Source organism: Melozone crissalis, unplaced genomic scaffold, assembly GCF_028551555.1.
Source record: "Melozone crissalis strain CALT ecotype California unplaced genomic scaffold, PUWL_Pcris_2 ptg000006l_1, whole genome shotgun sequence".
In the NCBI taxonomy this organism is placed as follows: Eukaryota; Metazoa; Chordata; class Aves; order Passeriformes; family Passerellidae; genus Melozone; species Melozone crissalis.
Genome location: NW_026535784.1, coordinates 29,106,693 through 29,129,139, shown reverse-complemented (window position 1 = coordinate 29,129,139; position 22,447 = coordinate 29,106,693).

Below are 22,447 nucleotides of genomic sequence, written 5' to 3'. Positions count from 1 at the left end.
TTATAACTTCATTACCTTTAGCTCTTTTTGTGCATTATTTATGGTAACACTAAAAGATGGCTTACCTGACTTCCTAATATATCCTGATGCTTTCATTGAAAACAAATGCTATTAGTCACCATTCCAAAGAAGTTTTATCCTTGAAGTGGTAAGTTTGAATAAAAAATTTTTTAATTAGGGAAAACAGTAGAAAAGTTTGCACTATGAAAAACCTCATTTCTTTCAAAGTTTTATCCTCTGCACGTGGAAAACAGCAAGCAATGTATGTTTTTAGTCAGAAGTACTTTATTCAGCATGTTGCCTTCAGGTCATCTACACAGAACGTTGTTTCATACATTTGACTTTCAGCAGACATCTGTGTTTTATTCAAATTCTTTCTAACCAGATTCATTGTCTCTGCTCACAAAATCATCTAATTCCAACAGTAAATAAACAAACTGAGAAGAATTCTGTAACCTTGTGTGTAGGATTAGATAGTTTCTCTGCAGCCATCTTATGTTCTTGGATGAGAGAAGCTGCAAAAAAAGAATGTAGAGAATTTCCAGTAAATTTCCAGTAAATTCTGCAGCACAGAAGGGACAAAGCCAGACTATATTAAATTCTGACACATTCACAGAATTCCCTGTGTGGGAAAAGAGGCAGCATTCTTTTTTGAAAATGTGATGTTTGTGATTTTCCAATATGTTGGAAAAATATCCTAAATTCACTCACAGAATGCCTGAATAAGGCATAGCTCTCCCTTGCTAGTATCTGTAGTTTCTTTCCCTGTTTTCTGTGTTACCAGGTATGTAGATTTGATGGAATGTAAGGGTGTCTTAATGCTCCATGGTTTTTCAATTGAAGAATGCAAAAAAAGTTCTGTGAGCATATATGTTCAGCTATAATCTTGAATAAATTGCAAAATTGCTCTACAGGTCATGGGCTATGACCAATATTTAGATGATATTGAAATGTAAGATTACTTTTACTACCTTTTCCTTTTTCTCTTCAGCCTTCCCCATTCCGTCTTCCCATTTTCCTATTCCCTTCCCTTCCTTTCCCTTCTCTTCTTTTCCCAGAATTTCAAACACTGTTTACTCTTACTAGTGCTACTTCTTCTTCTTCTTCTTCTTCTTCTTCTTCTTCTTCTTCTTATTATTATTATTATTATTATTATTATTATTATTATTATTATTATTACTACAGGTTTGAAGTGCTTACTCCTTCCTTAAAATTAGCATTATGTAAAGAAAATTGTTTATGTGGATCTGGCAAAATTTAGCACCTCCAGGTAGAGCACAAATACATTGTCACAATCCAGGAAGCAGGTGGTGAAGTTTAAAAAGTAGCTGAAGTTCTTAATGTCTGGAAACTAGATTTCTCTTCCTTATATATTCTCCGGCACCTTAATTTTGCGATTATTGAGGTACCTGTAGATTAATACAGTGCCATTCAGTATTTTGGTTTAGCAATTTCTTTAAACATTAAAACTGTTTACTGCGATTTGACTGAATAATGCTTTTAATTTGCCTTGAAACATATCTAAAGGTATCCAACAAACGAAGCCAGACTTTTCTGCATCAGTAATAAAAAAATTTATGCAAGCCAGTTTTTAATTAAAATAAACCCATATTTCAATAGTTATCACTGCAAAAGGATATGAAAATAAAAAATTTTAGAACTATTCCTCCATTGAAATGACTGGAAAATTATTAGAATTTTATAGTACAGAAGGAAATAACAATGAATTATTTGCAGCAAACAATTTGTTTGTGGAATCCAGAGCAATTCTATTTTATTGTACACAAACTGAACATAATCTTCATTCATTTGTCCATTTAAAAAAATGACATGCTGATATTTCAACATACGGATTGTTTGTTAAAAGGCCAACTGTCTGTGTTTCCATGGAAATTTTTATGCAGCTTATCACAGGGCTTTCTTAAAATCTGAGCTGGGCTATTTGTCCTTTTCTTATATATGACTTATAGCACACATTATGTTGGTTTCAGCTTTAATTTCAACATTGTTTTGCTGAGCCCGCTGTACCAACACTGAATATTGGACATTAAACATTATAAATTTTAACCGCTTTTGTAAACAGGAATTAAAATGGCAAACTCAGAGTATACTGGGGATAAACTATTTCTGCTACTGTTATCTGCTGGTTTACATTTTCCCTTGTGTTCTACATCCTAACAGAAAACCAACCTATATATTCTTATTATCCTGTTCCTCTGCCCACAATGTACACTTCAGTAGGAGGTGCAGGCATCCAGTGACACTGAAAATCAGGCAATTAGTGTCTCTGTTTTGGTACTGAGGCGTGATTAGCCTCTGCCTTGTGAATAACCCCTTTGACTTGTGAGAATTATTTTCATGCAGTTTATTGCTGTAGTTAAATTCCTAGTTTCAGCTGGGGAACAGTTTGAAGCTGCTGTTTTCTTTTTCCAGTAGATGAGTTGATATTTTAAATAAGCCCTCCATGTATTATTAATAGTAGATCATATTATAAAAGGAACACAGACCCTGAGAAGCGCACAGGGTTTTCCCCCTCTCTCTTATAGTAAAAAAGGTGACTCTTCAAGTCAAGTGAGAAAGGAGCAGTAGCTGTGAACAGAAGGTGAGTTTGACTCCGGAAGAAGGAAGAGGAAAGGAAGGAAAGGAAGAAGGAGAAGAACAGCACTAATTTCTTTAGGAAAAAGGACAAGAAATGCAACTGACCACAGTGAGCATGGGCCACAGACTGACTTCTCCAATAGCTCCTTGTCCAGGAAGTTCTTGCAGATGAGCATGAGTTTTTTTGTGTTTAGTGCTTCCTGAGTGGGTCCACAGATTTCTAGAAGAGCCACTTAAAAGGATAAGAGTGTTCTGTGTAGACTTACCAAATTATTTTCAGTTTTTCATAGGGTACAGAATAACAAATAGATATATTACACTAAAGCAGTGCATCTCTTGTAAGCCTCTGTTTCTACACAACCATTTCTCCATGTTTATTATTGGATGCTGGTACAGATTTTGATGCCTACATACAGTTTTACTTGCTTTCCTCTTTTCTGACAAGACTTACAACCATACTGGCAGCAGTAATAGCACTTGCTTTTGCTGGTATTTTAATTTTTACTTACAGCTACAAGAGAAAAAAATGACATCACTGCTCTACGACATGGAACAGCTGTCAGGTGAATAAAAACCTGGACTGTGTTCGCTGCTTTCATGCATAAAGGATTCAGCCCTGCTTATATCCCCACCTTAACTTCACCTGTGCTAAATCACCTGCTGAGAGCATTATTTTTATAAGCCCTAAGCACAAGCCTAATTTGTACAGTAATTTTGCAGAATGGATTTTCTTTGTCATATTGCTCTGTCTCATCTGCTAAGTAGGATGCACCTTAGTTACTGCTGTAGTCCTCTTCTTTGTCTTAGTGTGCTTCTGCTGAAGTCTGCAGAAACACTCCTATTTCCTTCAGTGGGAGGAGAGTTTTGTCAGCACTTTGTGAAAACCATATGTTGAGTGCACAAATAGCCATTAGCTTTAATCTGAAAGTATAAATTTTGTTTTAGAAAATTTCTAGCACTGTAGCAACATCCATTAAAATACTGCATTCAGTGCACGCAGTCTCCATAAGCAGCACATAACTTTTTTTTTTCTGGAACTACAATAAAAGGAACAATGGGTGACACTTCAGGAAGCAATTTGAACCTTAGTTTTAAAATAGATATGACTTATTGCAATTCACCTGCAGTTTCAGAATGCAAGTAAGAAAACTAACATTCCAGAGATACGACGTTTGACAGAAATTAAGAAAGCTCATGTTGTCATGGTCTTAAACCCCAAAGACCAAAGCTCTTGTCTTTGGATCACACATCTCAGATAGCAAAGTTCTGTTTTCTTGACATTTGTGATGCTTTTAACAATAAATAAAGAATCACTCTTAAATTTTGAATTATTTTTTCTTTTAATGTTCACTGTCACAATCTAATACCAGTCTTTACAGCAACTACACCTCAAATCAAATTATAGTGTTACAGTAGATTACATGTTTTTGAGCATTAATTTTTTCTCTTAAAGTCAAGACTATAGGGACCTTACTGCTATGGTGTACTACATGGAAAATCATTTAATAAACTGTAACTTATAATTCCCCAGTTCCACAATTGTTAAACCTATCCACAGAAAAAAATCTTGTGGAGGATCCCCAAATGCCTTGAAGAAGCTGAAGCATGAAAATCCATGATCCTACATATGCACATTCCAAAATACAATCTATCATATCCAGTTAATTAAAAGCTTTTCTAGAAAGAAAATGGACAAACTCTATCAAACACGATGGACCAAAATAAAAACACAACACCAATAAACAATGGAGACACTCAGTCACAGCTGGAAGAACATCTTTCACAAGAAATAGTTTATACTTGACCTGCCAGTCCAGGATGTTTAAAGGGATATCTATATAATAAATTCAAAGGATAAGCCTGGAAACTAAATTTCCTCACTCACTGGACATTAAAAACCATAGACTTCCATGGAAGTACATGTTATAAGTTTTCCCCTGGGGAGTGGAAATCTCTCCAGATTGCACAAGACCTAAATATTTTGTTGCTTATTCCTACTAGTGTACTGCTGTTTTTATTTATTTTCACATTAGTCCTGATTCGCAAGTTCACATTTAATTCAGATCTTTTGTTTTTGAAGTCTGTTTATAAGATTTAATTCTACATAGAAGTTTGATATTTCTATTCCAAATTTGAACCACTAGCATGCAACGAAATGTTCCAGTTTTTCATCCAGTGTATTGATCCTGCAATAGAATATATTCTGTTTTTCTACAAGATTTGCTAGGAAGTTCAGCAGACTCACCAATTTCAAACTCAAGCTGAGCAACTATAATCACTGATCACATATTTGGCTGAACTCCAATTAGGATAATAAGAGGGCACACTGCCTCTTTTAAGACTTCTGGAAGCTTACAGCAAGTACCTGATTCCTCCCAACAGGCCTAAATAGTGTTCTATTCAAAAAGGTTGGATTTTTTTTTTCTTTTTTTTACTAAAAATCTTTCTGTTGTCATTTTTGTCTTTATCCATTATGGGGTGGATAAGACATAAAGGACATTCCTCAAAAAGCTTGACTAAATTTTGAGAGCCAGAAAGATCAAATGACAGTGTTTCTCAACAGAAAGGACACGAGAGGGATTTGCCCCTGTTCACTTTTGCCCTAAGTTCTCCCTTCTGTTTCTGTGAATTTGACACAAAGACCAGTCAGTTGACTTCATCTGAGTGATAAGGATACTCCATGGCTTAGAGCCCTGATTGCAACACTGTGCCCAACAGGTTTTGGAAATCCTTCACTTCTATCTTCTCCAGCATGTTTCCTAGGCATGTGCACTCTGTTACTTCTCATTGGATATGTAACCCTAGCATCCAGAATTATTGATGCATGCTAACTGATACTGGGACATATTTTTGGCAGATTTCCAGACCCACATCTAAAACTAGGTTTTAAAGGATATTTGAAAGGAACTGTGCATAACACAAGTAGGAATATAAATTGTAAAGTTTAAATCTTCATTTTTTACTTTGTATTATAAGAAATTTTGTAACTGCAACACTGTCTTATTGCACCTTTCTCTTAATTCTTGATCCAGGGTCAGGTCCAGTTATGCAAGAATCTCCTCCTGCATTTTCTATACTACATATTCTGAATAACTGTTGATTTCCCTTTTTTGGTCTTGGAGAGTTCTCACCTCCATCACTAGGAAAGCCTTTATGCATTTTTCTTGTTTCCTTCCCAAACCACTCTCTATGTCTTTTCATCCCTTCCCTAATGTGCTTTTCCTAATAACTACTTAAGTAATTTTACATTATTCTAACTTCCTTTACAGCAGGCATGGAGAAAACCTCAGCCTTCAGCTATTATGTTCTCCTATTATATTCTCTCAACTACAGAAAAAGAGATTTTTGTGTCAATCTATTACACATAATAAATTTTTATTAGGTGGACATTTACATTAAAAAAAAAAAAAAGTGTTTCATAAAAGTAACTCCAAAATATGAAACTGAAATATCTGAGCATCCAACAACAGATTCCACTAACATTATTAGCATCTTGAAATACAGACAAGATGAGAATTCAGCAGGGCAGAATACGAAAAGGAGGGGAAAAACACCAGCTGTAATTATATCCCCTTAACTTTCTTTTCTTTGCAGCTCATTGAGTACATTCATATCAAAAATGGTTTTGGAATATTAATGCACAGACCCAGTACTCATCAAGGAAAGGCAAAGCCACCCCTTCATATGACTTTATCATCTTTAAGTAAATAATAAGCAGATCTTATGGTTTTCTTGTGGTTACAGCACAACTAACAATGGATTAAGGTAATAAATAAACATGTTCCCCAGATCAATGTCGCTGAGGTCCAATTTTGTACTTAAACACTTGTGGCTGCTAGTGCTCTTGGCAATTGCAGTTCTGGTATTTACCTTCCAAAACTGGTGTGGAGTAATAATTCCATCAAATACCAACTATCCTTTCCTCTACTCTTCTAAAAAGTCCCAAATATCCTAAACATCATGTTGTGCCTGGTTTCCCCATAGGTGCTTGAGTAAGGAGAAGATATGAAAATTTGTGATCTGCATATTTTACAGATAACATCTTATCTCTGCTACTTTCAATATCCAGAAATAGATACCCTGCTGTATGTAGCGCCATTCAAAACTTCACTGGATAATTACATGTGGTATATGACAGATGAACACATAAAAGATGCTCAACACATAATTGCTCCTTGCAATATTTTATCTCTTTTTTTGATAATGCAAATAATTGAGTCAGCTAAAACAAACTACATGCCTTTCTTCAAGGCAGATAACGTTGAGATATCTGAGTCCACTCTACATGGTTGCCACTTGGTGGCATTTTGCATGTGTGATTTAAGAAATTAACATGATTTTTCTGAAGAAAAGTCAAGTATTCAAGCACCAATTTTTCAAATGTAGAGGTCTAATTATGGAAAGAATTTCACCCTGTGTGTTCAAGAGATATTTTGCTTAGGAGGGTAAGGTGGAACTGCAAATATTCAGATGATTTATTATAATTTCCTTGAAACAGGGGAAAAAATGGAATATAAGGAATGTTATCTCCATCTCATGCACTAAGGAGCAGGCCCATACAATGAGACACAGAAACTTTATTAAAAATTCATTAGACTGTAAAGTCTCTCATTTTGTAATCAGAATTAAGTAGTTTTCCAATGTCATTAGCTGGAAGTCAATTTAAACCACTATCAGCAGTTGCAACGCACTCCAAAATGCTAAATGGAATACAACAAATGTTATCCACTTATTTTTATTAGAAATATTAGAATTTTATATTATGACTCAAACCCATGTGGCAGTGACACCTCTAAGAAATAAATTTGCCCTGAATTTATTTGCTAGTCACATTTACGTTGGTCAAAGAAAGTGAAGGAGTTTCAGAAACAGAAATCCAGTGTCATGTTTAATTTCTGAGCCAATAGAATATTGATGCATGGAAAAGCTCAAAGGTGTGCTGTTTTCTCCTATAGGATACCCAGGTCCCTTGACAGTAGCAGCCAAGAGCAGTAAGCTACAGCAAAGAGATCCTAGAATAAAGAAATAAAGAAAGAGCAACTTTCAAAAAAAAAAAAAAAAGCACAAAAACTTTTCAATATGAGAGTATTGTATTAGTTAGGAAGATGGTTGATACTGGTAGAAGCCACAGCTTCTCATGTAAGTAGTTGTATTTGATATGCTTCTGTACTAAGGCAGTAGCTGTGATCTTAAATAGAGTTTTTATATAGGGAAATATAGCTTTTACTTTTTCTAAAAAAATGTTTATACACAAGTATTACTATATTTACAAAGCACATAAGGAAAATAGTTTTGTAATATAATTATTTTAGTTTGAGAAAAACTGTTTTCTAAATTAGTTTTTTTGAAAACAATCCAATTTTCTGGGAAGAAGAAAATGGATACTTCCCTTTAAAGAAATTAATCTTTCTTAGGGAGCTCATGCAAGTTATCAAACAAATTACTAGCAATTTTTAAAAGTCCTTTAGCTGATTGTACATACATCTCAGTGGCATTAAACGAGCTCATATATAGGCATGAGGTCACGTATAACCTCCTGGCTTCTCATATAGCTTATGCAGTTATTCATGTTTTCAAAAGAAATATCCCTCTCTATATTTTAACATAATCAAAATATATAAGAGAATATATATTTTATAGCCATGAATTCAGTATTAAAAACATTGAGTTCTTGAATAGGCCAATTATATTAAAAAATTTTATGTAGATTCTCCTCTAAAATGTGTATTGGTAGTTTCATACTTTGGCTTTGACATATTAAATAATTTCCTGCAGCCTAAGTCTCCACTCTGTATTGTTGACTGGTCCTTACAAAGTGATGAATTATTCAATTTAAAAAATATTCACTCTTTTGTATCTGAAAGGGAGCAAAGCTACTGATGGATTTTGCATACTGCATTTCCTTGCATTTCAGAGACAATTAAAAAAAAGAAATCTCAAAACACCCTGCTTAAGCCAGATATGGATCAGCCTGTTTTGGAGAAAAATGTTGTTTTTTATTATTTTAACAAGTATTATGTACACTTTCATTTGATTTCAACTAAAGCAGTATTTCTCTTGAACACTAGCCATGAACTGTGACAGAGAACCTGGTATCAGATGTAATAATTGGTAATATTTTATAAAAGATATTTAAGATGTGTGTAATCAAGGAGACCTTTGCATGAAAGGGCTCATATCTAACCTCGTCATCTGTTGTACTAGATTTGCAAAAGAATTTATCAGACAAACTGAATTTGGAGGATTACTAAACAAACTCTGCTGGCATGTGCAATAAAATGTTTGGGAACAGCGTATATGAGGAAGAGGAAAGGGCAGAGAAGCAGAAGCAGATTTACTGCTGCAGAACCCTTTGCTGCCACCAACGTGTTTTCTGTTGCATCCAGGACATGGGCAAATCCTCAGGTGATCCCTTCTTGTCCTGGGTCAGCAAGGATATTCACTGCCTGTTCTTCAGCAGCTGGCAGAGGTGCTGAAGTTGTGGCTGGTACCTAGCTACACTTGTGGATAATTAACATGCGGGCTATGGCAAGCTGAGGAAGCAATTCCTTTTCCCTCCCCCTAGATAAATTTATCTACCTAGACAGATAAAAAGCAATACCTTTTCCCTCTCCCTAGATAAAGCCCAGGTTTGGGAGACTATGAACTTTAATGCCAAATCTTTTGCCATGTTCCCATATGATTCTTCACACCCGCATACACTACTAGGATTATAAGCCAGCTGCGGAGTTTAAAACTGGTTATGAAAAAACTCGTTTTAGCCTTGAATCAAAAGGCACATTGGACAGATCATCTTGAAGAGTTTCATCCCATCTGTAACTCAGATTAAGTCTGGTGTGGTGACAGATTTCAGTAAGGAGCTGAGTGGGGCTGGTCAATACCCCGCAAGTTTCACTCCCATGTGTCTTTTCTGTTTATGTAAAAATCTTGTTTCTACCCTCTGTCACTGTCATTTGACTTTTTAAGTTTCATTCTCTGATTTTTTTAATTGAAAAATACTGAATAAGATGCTCTTCTCACCTTGGACTTCACTGGTGGCACTATATCAAACACTCATTTCACAGATGGGATCTAAAGCAGTACTCAAAATACAGAGGTACAATTGTTCTGAAGATGCTAGAGTATAATGCTAACTTTACCTAAACACCGGAAAGATTGAAATTCTGGGATGTTTCACCTGGACACAAAAATGAGTCTTAGTGACAGATAATATACTGTTTTAGAAAATCTGTTCAGTACGGTTATATGGCCCTAAACATTGCACCTGTGTGCAGTGCTTTGATTTAGGCAAATTGAAAGAATTTTAACCCATTTGCACTATCACATTACTTTTTTTTTTTTTATGGGATTATCTCTGCTACTTCTGACCTTATGATTAGAGCATTGATATTATTCAATGAAACCAACAGATACAAATTTCTCTTTGCATTTCTTATACTTAAGTTATATTCCTATACAGTCCTTTGAGTAAAAGGCTGTAAATTTACTGAGCAAAAACCAAGTAAGTTTTTGGTCTTTATAAGTCTTATTTCAAGTAACTAAATCATGACAATATAAATACTTTTTTAAATGACTGATATAGTTTGATGTCTATTGTAAGACAGATGCATCTCAAAGCCTATTAAAGAAGAGAACCGCCTATTCTTGTTCCCTCTTGATGGGATTATCCAGCCATAAAAGATGAATTTCTGTGGTTTAACATTTCGTTCCACTGATTATTACCAACACAGTGAAGTGGTAAATACAAATGCTAATTTCAACATACTTTCAAAGCAAATCTTTAAAGTTTGATAGGCTCTCATGATATTTTAAATTAAAATGCAAGGTACTGTAAAATCCATTTTGTTTACAAACAAAAAATGGCAAAACAAATGCAAAAGATGCCGAAATGTAAAGCTTATCAAACAACACTAAGAATAAAAAACTGATAGAAAGAGAGTTAATACAGAGATAGCACCAACCAAAGCAGCCATTGGGAAGTGTGAAAAGAATATGGGAATCAAAAATCTCACCAGTGTTGTGGGGAACAAAAAAATATTTTGCAATAAGCAGCAATAATCATATTCACTTTAGAAGGCTATATTTTAAGAAAGAATATACCAGAATATTAGCAATTGCGAATTTTTTCTTCCATTTTTAGGTGCTAACTTCCTTTGTCACTGCATATTCAATGCTTCTTTGGATTAAAATTTAATCTAGAGATTTTTTATTTTTCTGAGAGTCAGAATAAGATCATATATTTGTAGAAAAAAATTACAAATGTAGAAAGTTCTAAAAAGCCTGCTACCTCTATTAATTGAGGTTTTGAGCTTCTTTTTCTATATATACAATTTCCTGCTTTTCCAGTCAGTTTTGTTCTCTCCTTTGCCATTTCCTTATCATGAGTTTGTATGTATTTGTATGAAAGGAAATTATTTTATACACACATGTGTACATAACTTCATACCATATATACAATTTATAAAGCTAATAAAAAATACATCCTCAGCTCATTTTAGCTGAATGCATGTATTCAGGGAAAATTATTTTACATTTTGGAAAATGCAGATTTTGAAGATATCGAGATCAGGAGTCTTTTGATTTCTTCCCAGTATCAAACAAATTTACAAAAGCATGAGCGTTCAGTTTCTGTAAAACGTAGTCTTTTGCCATTTTGGCAAGCATGATGATCAACAACCCCAGAGATCACAAACCACTATTTTCCAACACCTTGTGGAAAGTTTTTTTTCCTCCTGCAAATTTTACTGTAGACCTGAACATAAAATCATGTGGAAAAATGGACAATACTGAAGAGCTATCCTTCGAGAAATGCCAGCCATCTTTTGCTCACTTTCACTTTTGTGAAAGTATTTTTGTATGTCTGTTTCTGGACAGCTGCCTAACTCAGGTTAAAGATTTTTTTGTTGTTTTTTGCTTTTGTCTTTTTTTGAAGTATATACTTATGGGTCAAAGCGAAGGTTTCCTTTACAGGGAAACATTTTAGTACCACTGAACGCATGAAAGATATGAAGGAATCCATCTTTTCACAGGAAATCTTCCATCTCATTTTTTCCCCTGTACACCTCATGCCTGCTTTTTCTTACACAATTCTATTAATGTGACAGGTATCCTCAGCTGCCAGTGAAGTAAGCAGAGTATAAAGAAAGGTTTGGGGGAAAAGGGACTGTAAAGGCGTCTTTTGCAGCACTGTGATGCTGGCAGTGTCTATGCTGCATTGGGATCTGCCTGCCTACCCATGGCTTAGAGGAGAGAAGCTACTATCCAGGAATCAGAGGCACATAACAAATCTGTGACAGTGAAGGGGGTTGCACATTCTCTATTCCAGAGGAATAGCCAGCAAAGTTCAGAGGATTTTCAGCTGTGGTCTGTCTAGAATAACAGAGAGTTACAGCTTAACAAAGCTCATTAGACTTTGCTCATTGATTTTCATGTGTGTTTTAGCATTAAAAAGTTCAAAAACTCTGGTGTTTACAAAATGTGAAAATGAAAAGGTGGTGAAAGTAGTGGCATTGTTCTTAAATCTGAATGAATTCTTACCAGCTTCCTTGGCAGGGCACAAACACGTGTGAGCAGCAGCCTATGCACTACTTAAGTGGCATTTAGTTTAAGCCCTCAGTGAATTTTACTAATACAGAAACCTAAGGTCAGTCATTCCATTTTCCCTGGGAAGCAGCAAAGTTGACTTAAGCAGCTTTTTCTCCCTTTGCCCATGATTTCCACCCCCTGTGACTTCCTGTCAGCTGCACTGACAGCACTGCAAAAATGAAGGAGGAGCTTTAAATAATATGATTTTGCCATGCAGTTCTTAAGGGAGAAGGAGTGGCAGGATTCAGAGGCCACTTATGTCAGCCTTGCTGTCAGGGGAAATAATATGGAGCAATAGTCCTGTGCTTATGGTGTCTGAAAAGTAAATCTCAACACCTGCTAAGATTTTGAGAGAAGCTTTGAAAAATGCGGAACAAATCACATATCTCCTTTAGATTTGACCTTTCAGCTGTCTAGAAGATGCTCAGTCCTAAGTGCAACAGGCAGTTCAAGTGGAAAAATAAACCCCATAGGCAGCTAACTTCAAGAGTTTGAAGGATTACAGTTTGAATTATTAATTTAAGAAAAATTGACATACTGTGAACATAGTGGACTAAGAGATCTTTAACACTCCAATCATTAAAGATACTGCAGTGGTTTGGTACACTGGAGCAGATACACAGACTGAATCAGCCAAGTCTCATTATAAATCAGCCTTTCAATCAGACACAGTCAACATTAGCAGGAGCAGGCATTCGTTATACACTGAATAAACTTACTGTTTTTAATTTCCAGTGGCATAAATCTGGCAGTTGTCATTAGGTGTAAAATGAAAGCAAAAATGATTTAAGTAAGTGCCTTTGAAAAGTACAAGATTTTCTTCTTCTCTCTGTATGTATTTTCTGTGACATGAGCCTCACCTTATTCCCTTCAACCTTGTCCGTTTTCATCACTGTTAAATCTCAGCAGAAACTATGGGTATAACCAAACAAAAAAAAATTCTTCCAGTGGGAAAAATCTGCTTTTTCCAGGAGGTCTTTGATTTTAAAGAGTTTGCAAACATTTAAAAATAAATTGTGTAATATCCTTCTTGAATAACACTTCAATATAGTGCTACAAATTAATGTGGAGATCCAGAAGCACTCACATTAATGCAAAATGAGTTCATCACAATTACCATTATTACCATAAATACCAAAGGAATTAATAATGATGAGGGTGATATTTTAAAGCATTCTTAATTATCATGTGCATTGTTTATAAAATTCCAGGATGATGATAATTGCTGTAAAGCTTCTGTTTGGGCAAGGTTCTCTTCCCAATGGAAGGATAGCCCAAAGCTAAATGCTTCTGAAGTCCCTCTGAAATCCTCGAAATTGGAGTTAGAATGCTTTGCACATACGTTAGCTTGGAGATTGCTTTCCCTACAGTGTAAATTTCAACAGTAGGCTTGATGTAAGTAAGAAACACCAAGAAATAAGCATTCAAGACAAACTTCATTTTTTCCTGAATCTCTGGATGGTAACTAGAATAGTTCCTCTGTGCATGTTGTTGCTAGATTTGTGATTGGTGAAGAAAGCTCAAGGAGGCCTTAGTGAATTCTATGTAATTCTGTGTTTGCTTGTTCAGTAATTGGAAAAAACCCTCAAACTATATAGCAGAGAACCCTTTCAGTTGAAAACCCATTGGAATTTTTAATTTTTCATGAGAATGAGATGTATAATACTACCATGCTTAACCTTCTCCAGGGGAACATTTTGAAAGACATAAAAAAATTCAAATTATGGCTTTTCAGTATGTTAATGTTGGCAGCATGGGCTATCTTTTGACTGCTTATGTTGCCCTACACATCACCTTTGATTTTACACATGCATTGCTTAGGAAAGATAAGGCAAAAGTGGCTTAAAGACTTTACTCCTGATTTTTTTCTCCCAGAGTGACTTTCAGGCATACAAGGTGACAAAATCATAGACATGGAAGAAAAAGTGTTATAAGCATGATTTACATCAAGACAAACCTACTTCTTTGGAGACTCCAAATCTTTCCATTTTTAGAACAGGCAGTGTGCAGAAAAGCAGCCTAGAAAAAGAAGCCAGTTGTGAAATTTTATTCTGAGTTTCAGTAGATTTACACATCTTTCCCTCACCTATCTTATTCCAGCGCATAAAACGGGGCAGCCAGTGCAGATCCCACTTCTCATCCTGGCATGGTTCTATTCTCATGTCCTTAATGAGCTGACACTGCTTAAAACTAATCAAACAAAAAGAAGGCAGTAAGTGATCAGGTCCCAGTACATCAGCTCCCCACTTGAATAAATGGTGCAACCATTGGATCTCAAAGGCTGGCATAAGGGAATGGAAGGGAATGTGTGACTGGGGAGAAGCAGGAACTAAGAGCTCACTGGATTTCTTCTAACCGTTTTTTTGGGATATAAAAAAATCACAAGCAAAGCAAAAGTTATTAAAATTATAGAAATTATCAGTTCATTTCTATGGAAAATTCAGGTTCTTAAAATGACACTTTTTATATAACAGTCTTTTTAGAAGGTTTAAAAGCCTCAACTCTCAATTAAGCAGTTGCTTTTTTGTCCTTTAACTTCCACTTTTACATTTTATCTCTAGTGAGAAATATTTGGAAACCCTAGACTTAAAATTTCCAAAGCCTTTGAATAATAAATGTTTAAGGCATTGCTGAAAACAAAATTTGCCTTCTAACCTACATACATGGTTATAGAAATTCTGCGTGCTAGATGGTGTGCTAACATTTAACTTGGAGATGAAATTTACTTAGTGGAGAGTTCATGCATAGTGTTATAAGCTTAGAGGTAGTTGATAATTTTGTGTGAAAATCAATATCTGGTAGGAAATATCTTTTTATTTTTTTTCCTAAGGAAGTGCTTTTTATGGTGGAAAAACTGAAAATTATGGGTCCCTGGTTGCTTACCTAGAAGACTGCTATCAGTTTCAATTTTTGCATGAATGGTCCAAGTTCCTGGATCATTTGCTGCTTTCAGCAGGGACAGGCAGACTGAGCATCCGTGGCTCTTTGGCAGTAAGGCTGAAAGGATGAAAGACTCCTATCAATTTTTCTTAGTGAAAAAGCAAACCTCACAAGAGTCTTCAATCTGTTACTCAAAACAATGAAAAATTCCTTTTCTTTTTCTCTGGAATATTTAATTTTCCTGGACAATCCATCGTGTTTTTTAAACTTTTGTCTTCTTTTGACAGAATATGCTTAAGCATAGGACTCAGGCCTTTTAGCTGCTGGTGATATGCACCTGAGGGCAGATACACAGGCAAGGTACACTTCCAACATGCTGCAGTGACAGGCTTGATGCCACTCTTGCTGGGCACCAGCACAGTTAGCACAGATGGGGAATAGGATTTCACTGACAATTATAGCTGAGAATGGAACTTCCTCATTCTCCCCAAAGTTAGAGCTGCCTCTGTCCACAGGGAAGGGTACTCCTGTAAATCTAAAGCAGCTTTCTTTATAGTGCTGGAGGCCCTGAGCTATGACAGCACAAATAAACAAATATGTGGTGGTTTGTTTTAAGCATGCATTTCTTAAATGTGAACATGAATTCCCTAGGTCCAGAGCTGTTGGGAGGAAATAGTGAAATAGGGATCCTTTCCACATTGTGATCTATTGCTGTCATTTGAAATCTTTCAACTTTATTGAGCATCTCCCAGAAAGGGGAAAGGGGGCCATAGGTGAGGAAAGTACATTAGTGACTGAATGACATTTGAACTCCTTGGTACAGCAGTAATAAAACCAGGAAGTTTTGAAGAAAGACAAACTATTAGAAAAGTACCAGTCATGGATGTTTAAAACTTCTTCCAGAAAAAGTAAGAGGAAGAGGTTTAAAGATCTTCATATTACTGTGATTGGCGCAAGGTAAATTCATGGCATATTGAGAGAGTTCACTTTTGATTGTATTTTGGCAACTGACATTAAATTAATACTTCTTGGTAAGTCACAAAATATTAGGTAAATTGCAAAAAGCTGCTGTTTCTCCAGCTGATACAAATATTGTATTAATTAAATCTGCTAAGAACACTGAAATTAGATTTCATTAACTAATATCCCCCTATTAGGATAATTATGACTAATTATAGTTATTAGACTATGGTCTATATATAATGGTTTTAATCCTCAAACACAATGTGTTACAGAAGGTTAAGAGGCCTAAGATAAATTGAAAATCAAAAGTATGATCAAACTCTTTCTTAATATTTTACACAGCTACCATCCTATAACGGTAACTATGACAGAAAGAGTTTCATTTCTTGCAACTCACCTCATGCTGGGAAAGAAGATAATTTTTTATAATTTGCTAGTGATTTTACATTTCCAACGGGAAGTATTCTGATTTTTAGATTGTAGGTGCTAATCAGTATGAAAAATTAACCTCTTACACATTCTCATAAAACTGCCTAATTTTATTAAAGTTTTCAGCAGAGTGTCATCTTTGGAAGGCAAAATTCCATTCATAGTAAAATGTGGTTTTTATATCACTGCATAGAACTATTCTTTTGTATGTATTTGCTGATGCATGGTATGTACTATTTGAACACTTATGCAAGTAACTCAATATTCACTAGCACATGAGTGAAAGAATGTGCAATACATGACCTTTGAGTCCTTCTGTGGAGGAAAGCCAAAGTCTTACCAGACATTAAAATCCCCTATATTACATAACAGAGACTTTTTCCTCCTTTGGGGCTGAACAAATGTGTTAAGTTTCTTGGGGTTTGAACTGTGAAATTCAACAAGATTTTACATGAAGTAGATCTGTCACATAACAGCTGCCTTTTAAGAGAACACACACAAAAATGGGTGAGCTGTACTCAGCTCTTGAATGGATAGCATCAGGGACTATCTATATTCAGAAAATTTACCAGTTTTGGATTTTGGGTGGATAGAAATGACCTAGTACCGGGGAAAATAAAGAGAGACTCCAAACTGTATCCAATCTAGGAAACTCAGAATTTACATATAGTTAGAAATTTGCATCTAAAACTTAGTAATTTATCTTTTAGATGACAGGTATCAGAGAGGAATCCAAAACAGGTTTGGATATCTAAAATGTGTAGAAAAAGACACTCTTTGAACTAAGTACTGTAAAGGATGATTCATCTTTTTCATGGATGATTTCGTGCCTTTTTGTGGCCACACAGAACAGCAGAATGGGAGCAGACAGGAATATCTGCCTACAGCGCACGTAGAACTAGGATAGTGTGTCTTGCAGAAGATTATAAGGCTGTTAAATGCTACAACATTTTTATGTCAGAGAAACCACTGTCATTTCAACTACTGTTTCTGAAGATTTCCACATAACATTCTGAAGATTTGGAATATAGTGACAATACTAGTTTGAACAATATATTAAGTATAGAGTCGAATGTATTTTTAAATTATCAGTGACATTTGAGAGATTAAAATAGTTTTATTTTTATAAATTTTTTTCATGTTGCAAGATAAAGTCTTTATTATCTATTCATGCTAAAAGTACAGTGAAAAATATTTCAGTTATTTGAGTGACAGAGCTAGTTTCTTATAATAATTGACCTTGCTTCTCCGGAGGTTGGCCCTGGCAAATCTTTATTGATCTCTCTGTACAGTTGATTCAATAAACTTAGATCTCCATTTGTTTGTTTGCTTGTCTTTTATATTGTAACATCTGGATTTCTTCTTTTACCTTTTTATCTCCTAAGTACACTTTTATAATTTTACAGATTATTTCTTTCAGTTGTTTCTGTGATAATGCTCCAGTTTGACCCGAGTTTTCATGTCCCATTCCTGCAGAATTTCCTAATATGCAGTATGTGCTTCTCTTATCATAGCAACTATACACACTTGCCAAATCCTCTGCTTGGAGGCCTGGAAGGGAAATTGCACATGTTACTAATCAAGAGTTGGCATGCTCTTTCATGGCTGGTTTCCTTTAAGGCACAGCTATTAGAGTTAAGAGTTTTCTTATTGCTGGGTAATAAAGCAGAGTTTCTGCCTTGGATAAATGACACAGAGGCACGGAACACAGAAGCTGAGATGCTGAATTAGACAAATGGTGGGACATGGTGTAGTTGTGATGCTGAAGAATTCAGAATTAGATATGAGATCCCTGTATGAAAGGAACTTCGCTTCCTAAACCTAGGCAATTACCTGTTAGGTCTTGTGTTGTAAAGCATAAGAATGACATCACAAACATGTTTTTTAGTCCTTGGCAAGGCAATTGTGATTCCCATTGTTTGGAATCCCTATTTCTTTTTCTTTCCTGAACCCTAATGTTTTATGTCTCAAATGTATTTCAAGACAGCCACTTTAGCAATAATGATGTGCTTATAAAAATTGCACAAAGGGAAAACTAAGAATGTTCAAAACTAGAAATTAAGAAATATCACTAAGAAGTTGTTCATGCTTTGCACACTTTCTGCTCTTTCCTATCATGCATTTTAACAAGTGTATGCTCAGTGATGTAGTAACTTAACCCAGCAGGTAGCTAAACACCCAGCTTGTTCCATGCTCTCACTCAGTGGGGCTGGGAAGAAATTTTTAGATTTGAGATAACGATGCTTTAATAAGACAGAAAAAGGAGTAAATAATAATAATAATAAAAATAATAATAATGGCCAGATTATAGAAAACACTGTTGCACATTGCAGTTTCTCACCATTTGCCCACCAATGCCCAGACAGTTCTCAAACAGGAGTCCAGGACCAGCTTCTCCTGTATTTTATAAACTGAGCTTGACACCTTGGTATGGAATAAACCTTTGGCCAGCTGGGGTTATCCGTCCTGCCTTTTTCTCTTCCCTACCTATGCCTTTGAGGCTGCTTGCTGATTGGATGGTGTTAAAAGCTGAAAAGTCTTTGGCTGAGTGCAAACACTGCTTAACAACCACTAGAACTTTAGTGTGTTTTTGACATTATTCATATTCAAAGTCCAAAACAGAGCACTATACCAGACAATAGGAAGAAAAAAATTAATTCCCTCCCAGCCAAAAACAGGGCAATACCCACTCCTTATTCTAAACTATCTATATCATGCCCAGGTCTGACATTTTTCAAGACAGCCTTTCCTGTCTTCTGTATACACACACAGATATCATTCCCTAAATTTATGGGCCATTTCTTGAAAATATCCATTGTTTTTAATTTATAAAATCATCTTGAATTCCACATGTAGCAGTAGTTTCTTGAGGCAAGGGAGGTGGATTGGTGTGTTTAATTGTTGTTTAATGAATACAGTTCCAGTTGGATAGGGCCACTAACCAGGCAGCTTTTGCCATATATGTATCCTAATGTTTGAACATCCCAGCACAAGCACACATTGCTGTCAGTAGGGTCTTTAACAGACCATTGCAACACTTGCCATTCCCAGAGGCTGGTGTGTGATAAGCTCTATGATATACCCACTCAGTGCCATGCTCTTTGGCCCAGGTGTCTATGAGGTTGTTTCAGAAATGAATCTTCTTGTATGACTCATGTTTCCATAAGAGCTCCTTTTCAAAGGCCAGGATTGTATTCCAGGCAGTGGCATGGGATGTGGGATATGTTTCCAGCCATCTGGTGTTTGCTTCTGCTGTTGTAAGCATCAGGCGCTCGCCTAGGCAGGTTTGTGGGAGTGTGATATAATTGATCTGCCAGGACCCCATTTATATTCCAGCCATCCTCCTCCATACCAGAGAGGCTTTAACTGCTTGGCCTGCTTGGTTGCAATGCGTGTTTCACATTTTGGATAACCTGTGCCATAGTGTCCATGGTTGAATCCATACCTTGGTCGTAAGCCCATCTCATATTGCATCTCTTCCTTGATGGCCTAAGGTGTCATGGGGCCTTCCAATTAATCCTTATGCTGCCAGCCCAGACCCATCTGTGCTACTTCAATACTAGCAGCCTGATTCATCTGCTGATCGTGCTCTTCAGTGCCCCCGCTCTTGTGATGTGCTTTTAAAACCAGTTTCTCTACCTGAGCAGCAATACACGGTCCATGATACAGTGGGGCCTCTTCAAAAAGTGTTATCTCCTCCTCTGGTGATACTCCAAAATATTTGCCTGTTGGCCAGTCCATGATCATTTCCAAAATTCCTGGGTGACTAGATTTTCCTATTGGAGCCTATTGTGTGATCAGTGTGACACACTTACTCCATGTAGCATAAGTTGCAAAATTTGTAGAAGAAACCTTTGAACAGCAACTACTCTAATGTCAGGAGAAGCTGTGTTTCAGGACCATTAAATTCTGAAGCACCTCAAACCCCTGATCAAACTCCTTCCTACATTGCCAATTTTTCTTTTCCCATTGGAATATTGTAGGCCTTGGATCTTTTGTATTCCCAGCTCCAATACTCTAAAGTCCAACCGGAAGTTTTCCCTGGTGCTTCCCGCCAGAGATCCCAGGCAAGTCCATTCTCCCTGAATGCCATGTAGAGCACATTTTTATTATTTTATTCTGCTTGGACTGCATGAAATATTTCCTGGCTAATTTTTTAGAAACCTGTCATTATTTAAAACCTCATTTTAAATTGTTCTTCTTCCACGTCACTTGACAGTAGGTTTGCAGTTGTAGCTTGAAAAGTCCATTTTCCATAACTCCATAATGCCTAAGAAAGCTTGTGTTTTATTTTGCCCATTGGTAGAGAGACAGCAGTTATTCTGCTGATTACATCCATTGAGATCTGATGACATCCATATTACTATTTTATTCCTAAAAATGGGACGTCCTGTGCAAGTCCCTTCACCTTTGTTTTAGAGCAAAATGGGTGTCGAGGATTCTGGCTAGTCTTTTTCCTTTTCTCTTTCTTCTAAAAACTTATTCAGTGCTGTTGCCCCATATGATGATATCATTGATGTGTTGCAGGTGTTCTGCTTTGCTGTGCTCCAGTGCAGTCTGAATCAGTCCATGACAAATGGTACAGCTGTGTTTGTAATCCAAAGAAGAACTGCACTCTACAAACTGCAAGCTTCAGAGCCTGAGAAAAAGATGAAAAAGTTTGTTTGTTTTTTTTTTTTAAAGCACAAAACACATGTGGCGTGTTCATATTATACCCCAAAAATTGTATCTTCTGTATTTTAAGGTTTCAGAGCCCTTCAGTCACTGAAGCATATTACCCTGCAAACAACCCATGAGAAATCAGCACTATTTAACATGTTGATCTACTAAGAACTTTACATCATTTTCAAACTAATTTACCTTACAATGGAGTCAGCATCAATGGTTAGCAGGTTAGCAGCATCCTCTCTTGTAATGATAGATGTCCAATAAAGACTGAGGGGTTTGGTTTTGTATTTTTTTTTGTTTGGTTGGTTGGGGTTTTTTTTGGTTTTTTTTTTTCTTTTGGTTGGTTGGTTTGTTTTGGCTTTTGGTTTTTTTTTGGTTTGGTTCTTTTTGCTAGTACTTTGATATTTTTATTCATTCTACTATTCAGTTCTGACCAGTTATTCTAATATAAATTCCACCTTTGTTTTGGCATCAATTTCTTAATCTTTCTTTCATCTCAATTTTTGACAGTGCGTCATCTTCATCAGTAGCCAAGAGTAGCTTTAGGGCAGGTGTATATCTGCCAAGTCTGGTAAAGAGGAATGAAAAGAACTAATCTCACTTTTCTGTAGTGTTAAAGAAGAAAAACTGGTCTTCTTACTCTCTGGCAATCTAGTTTAAAATTGATTCCTTAATTAAAAGTTGATTAAGAAAAAATGCAGAGAGAACTCCACAAGCTCAGATCTCTCCTTCCATGTTTTCAACACGCCAAAAATCCATTTTCATTGCTGCCCACAAAAGAAATCTGAATCTGACCAGATGCTTCTTTTCAATTTAATCATCAGTGAGTGAGTCTCTGCACAAGCATTTTATTTGAGATCAAGGGTGCATTTTTTACATAAACCTCTCAATAATCTCCATTTCTGGGATTTTTTTGGCTTGCTTATCAAAGAGGTAGCAAAGTATAAAAAATATGTTTCTTTCAGATGAAACTAAACTAGCAAATACAGTCTGGGTATCCAGTATCTTATACCCTCTAAGTCATAATAGGCATTCTGTTCCCAAGCCAGAGCAGAGCAAAGCAGAGCTCAGTATGGTCTGAAAGCCCTCCTGAAACATTTGTAATGTAGTTGCCAGTTCTCAGCATCATGTAGTCTGCCAGTTGTCCTGTGCTCCTTGTAAATCTAAGCAGAACTAATTCCAGATTATCTCCTTGCCAAAGTCAAAGTCTTTGGCCCATCTGCAGCTCACCGAGCTGGCAGTCTGACATCCCTCAGAGGATGGCTTAGTGTGCTGTGAAGGAACCTGGAATATTTTCAGCCCTTCTCTGAGATATTAAGAACTA